Raw genomic sequence first — 4,714 nt, 5'->3', positions numbered from 1 at the left:
GCTACAGAGTGAATGGAGAGAGAGAGCGCTGACAGAGAGCAGCTACAGGATGCTGTTGTGTTAGCTGAGGTGGAGCGAGCTACAGAGTGAATGGAGAGAGGGAGCGCTGACAGAGAGCAGCTACAGGATGCTGTTGTGTTAGCTGAGGTGGAGCGAGCTACAGAGTGAATGGAGAGAGGGAGCGCTGACAGAGAGCAGCTACAGGATGCTGTTGTGTTAGCTGAGGTGGAGCGAGCTACAGAGTGAATGGAGAGAGGGAGCGCTGACAGAGAGCAGCTACAGGATGCTGTGGTGTTAGCTGAGGTGGAGCGAGCTACAGAGTGAATGGAGAGAGGGAGCGCTGACAGAGAGCAGCTACAGGATGCTGTTGTGTTAGCTGAGGTGGAGCGAGCTACAGAGTGAATGGAGAGAGGGAGCGCTGACAGAGAGCAGCTACAGGATGCTGTGGTGTTAGCTGAGGTGGAGCGAGCTACAGAGTGAATGGAGAGAGGGAGCGCTGACAGAGAGCAGCTACAGGATGCTGTTGTGTTAGCTGAGGTGGAGCGAGCTACAGAGTGAATGGAGAGAGGGAGCGCTGACAGTCAGAGAGCAGCTACAGGATGCTGTTGTGTTAGCTGAGGTGGAGCGAGCTACAGAGTGAATGGAGAGAGGGAACGCTGACAGAGAGCAGCTACAGGATGCTGTTGTGTTAGCTGAGGTGGAGCGAGCTACAGAGTGAATGGAGAGAGGGAGCGCTGACAGAGAGCAGCTACAGGATGCTGTGGTGTTAGCTGAGGTGGAGCGAGCTACAGAGTGAATGGAGAGAGGGAGCGCTGACAGTCAGAGAGCAGCTACAGGATGCTGTTGTGTTAGCTGAGGTGGAGCGAGCTACAGAGTGAATGGAGAGAGGGAGCGCTGACAGAGAGCAGCTACAGGATGCTGTTGTGTTAGCTGAGGTGGAGCGAGCTACAGAGTGAATGGAGAGAGGGAGCGCTGACGGAGAGCAGCTACAGGATGCTGTGGTGTTAGCTGAGGTGGAGCGAGTTACAGAGTGAATGGAGAGAGGGAGCGCTGACAGAGAGCAGCTACAGGATGCTGTTGTGTTAGCTGAGGTGGAGCGAGCTACAGAGTGAATGGAGAGAGGGAGCGCTGACAGTCAGAGAGCAGCTACAGGATGCTGTTGTGTTAGCTGAGGTGGAGCGAGCTACAGAGTGAATGGAGAGAGGGAGCGCTGACAGAGAGCAGCTACAGGATGCTGTGGTGTTAGCTGAGGTGGAGCGAGCTACAGAGTGAATGGAGAGAGGGAGCGCTGACAGAGAGCAGCTACAGGATGCTGTTGTGTTAGCTGAGGTGGAGCGAGCTACAGAGTGAATGGAGAGAGGGAGCGCTGACAGAGAGCAGCTACAGGATGCTGTTGTGTTAGCTGAGGTGGAGCGAGCTACAGAGTGAATGGAGAGAGGGAGCGCTGACAGTCAGAGAGCAGCTGAATCAGATCAATAAAAGGTTCTGATAGTTTCACAGCGGTTTCGTTCAACAGCACTAATAAACTTCCACTCAACCTGCAGCTCAGACTCAAACCTCTGAATGTGAAACACAGCAGCAGCTTCACTTTAAAAAGTCTGAATGAGAGATCTTCTTTATTCCGTCTGGACAATAAATCAGCTCTGATCCTCTTCTAACATCTGGAAGTCTGGTATTGATCAGCAGACACTTAGTTTAGTTACTATAGAAACAGATATTTACTGAAACACTCTTTATATGATCATCAGTAATGAACTAGTTGGACTTAGATCATCACTTCCGCTTTCTTAGTTTCAGAGTTAAAATATGGACCCTTTTGTTTTTGTGGAACATTTATAAAGGATGAAATGTCTTTCCTGCTTTGTGTGTCATCATCATTCATATCTATCCAACCAGCAGTTAAATAGAACCTCTTAATGTTCTCAGAGTGAAACCAGAACCATGGATTTCACTTAAAAATGTACAAAATGTTCTTCCAGGAGTCTCATGCCCCCGAAGCCTTCAGCGTCGGACTGAGGTCCTACCGCCAAAGTCTCTAAAGGTTCTGTGAGAAACGCAGAACCACCGGATTGATTAGAAGTTTTGTTCTATTCGTGTGACATTGGATTCTTTTATTGGTAAAATGTTATAAAACATAATTAAAATGATTTTATCATAATATATCTGATACCTGCATGAAAACAGAGACCCAGTCCGCCTCTGAGCCTGAGAACTGAAGGTTCTGCCTCCTGTTCTACTTTTAGAGATACTAGGAACCACAAGTAGACCTGCATGCTGGGAGCGCAGTGTTCTAGTAGGTTCATAAGGTTCTATGAGCTGGGAGCGCAGTGTTCTAGTAGGTTCATAAGGTTCTATGAGCTGGGAGCACAGTGTTCTAGTAGGTTCATAAGGTTCTATGAGCTGGGAGCGCAGTGTTCTAGTAGGTTCATAAGGTTCTATGAGCTGGGAGCACAGTGTTCTAGTAGGTTCATAAGGTTCTATGAGCTGGGAGCGCAGTGTTCTAGTAGGTTCATAAGGTTCTATGAGCTGGGAGCGCAGTGTTCTAGTAGGTTCATAAGGTTCTATGAGCTGGGAGCACAGTGTTCTAGTAGGTTCATAAGGTTCTATGAGCTGGGAGCGCAGTGTTCTAGTAGGTTCATAAGGTTCTATGAGCTGGGAGCGCAGTGTTCTAGTAGGTTCATAAGGTTCTATGAGCTGGGAGCGCAGTGTTCTAGTAGGTTCATAAGGTTCTATGAGCTGGGAGCGCAGTGTTCTAGTAGGTTCATAAGGTTCTATGAGCTGGGAGCGCAGTGTTCTAGTAGGTTCATAAGGTTCTATGAGCTGGGAGCACAGTGTTCTAGTAGGTTCATAAGGTTCTATGAGTTGGGAGCGCAGTGTTCTAGTAGGTTCATAAGGTTCTATGAGCTGGGAGCGCAGTGTTCTAGTAGGTTCATAAGGTTCTATGAGCTGGGAGCGCAGTGTTCTAGTAGGTTCATAAGGTTCTATGAGCTGGGAGTGCAGTGTTCTAGTAGGTTCATAAGGTTCTATGAGCTGGGAGCACAGTGTTCTAGTAGGTTCATAAGGTTCTGATCTAAAGGACGCATAGATAAGGTTATTATGAATGTGGAGATACTTTTGATTCGCAGCTGTGATTTATGATGACGTCAATCACCTGGTGGATTTGAGGACCCCCCCCTCCCAGTGCGCGTGGGTCGGTGGAGGGTTTCCCCGTGAACCCGCCCACATGTTTGACTGTAAAATGATGCTCCGCGTTCACGTGTGGGGTGGTGAGGGGAGTCAGGGAGCGCGCAGCGCGCCGCATATGTTCCTTGTTAGTACACGACACAATAGTAGCAGCGGAGGAGCCGCGGGTGCGCGCACTGAGGAGAGTGCATGTTCACGAGCACATAAACTAACAGGTATCGATCCCGCTGATCAGTGAAAGGAAGCGCGTGCCAGTAGTATCGATATTTTGAAATCGACATCCCCTCCCTTTCTGTAATGACGTCAGCAGGGTGCGTGCGTGAGTGGGATGGACCGCCTCGCGCTCATAAAGCCACCAGGTGCCTCCTCGTGCCAGTGTTTTCAGTGAAGAGCTCGTGAGGACGACATGGACGTTATACAGGTGAGTCTGTTACCTGCTTTACTAAAGTACTGTAGTACTATAGTACTAGTACAAGTACTGCAGTACTATGATCCTTTACTGTAGTACTACAGTACTACTACAAGTACTGCAGTACTATGATCCTTTACTGTAGTACTATAGTACTCTTACAAGTACTGCAGTACTATGATCCTTTTCTGTTGTACTACAGTACTAGTAGAAGTACTGCAGTACTATGAGTGATGTAGTATGCAGTATTACAGTAAAAGTACTGCAGTATTATAGTGATGTAGTATGCAGTATTACAGTAAAAGTACTGCAGTATTATGGTAAAAGTACTGCAGTATTACAGTAAAAGTACTGCAGTATTATAGTGATGTAGTATGTAGTATTACAGTAAAAGTACTGCAGTATTATAGTGATGTAGTATGTAGTAGTACAGTAAAAGTACTGCAGTATTATAGTGATGTAGTATGCAGTATTACAGTAAAAGTACTGCAGTATTATAGTGATGTAGTATGCAGTATTACAGTAAAAGTACTGCAGTATTATAGTGATGTAGTATGCAGTATTACAGTAAAAGTACTGCAGTATTATAGTGATGTAGTATGCAGTATTACAGTAAAAGTACTGCAGTATTATAGTGATGTAGTATGCAGTATTACAGTAAAAGTACTGCAGTATTATGGTAAAAGTACATAGTTCAGTACTGGTGTTATTGTTTAATCAGTTTATGTGTTTATTAGAGGCGCCTGCAGCCTGAGAGTGTGTGTGTGTGTGAGAGAGAGTGTGTGTGTGTGTGTGTGAGAGTGTGTGTGTGTGTGTGAGAGAGAGTGTGTGTGAGAGAGAGTGTGTGTGTGTTTGTGTGTGTGTGTGTGTGTGTGGGTGTGTTTTGGGGCGAGGCTTCCTCAGGTATGCAGACTGGTTTCTGGTTGCTAGGAGACAATCAGCTGACAAAGTTCAGTTTATTTACAGTTTAGAGCTGCAGACTAGATCCGTATCCTAGCAACCAGCTGCTGGACTCTCAGCTGTTCTCTTTACTTCCAGGTGATCACATGTGTGCTGCTGATGGTGACCTTTGACCTCTCTGCTCAGCAGGTGACTGCAGACTGCTCCAACACCTGTCCCCCA

Source organism: Scomber japonicus, chromosome 22 (assembly GCF_027409825.1).
Source record: "Scomber japonicus isolate fScoJap1 chromosome 22, fScoJap1.pri, whole genome shotgun sequence".
Lineage (NCBI taxonomy): Eukaryota > Metazoa > Chordata > Actinopteri > Scombriformes > Scombridae > Scomber > Scomber japonicus.
This window is presented reverse-complemented; position numbering follows the sequence as displayed.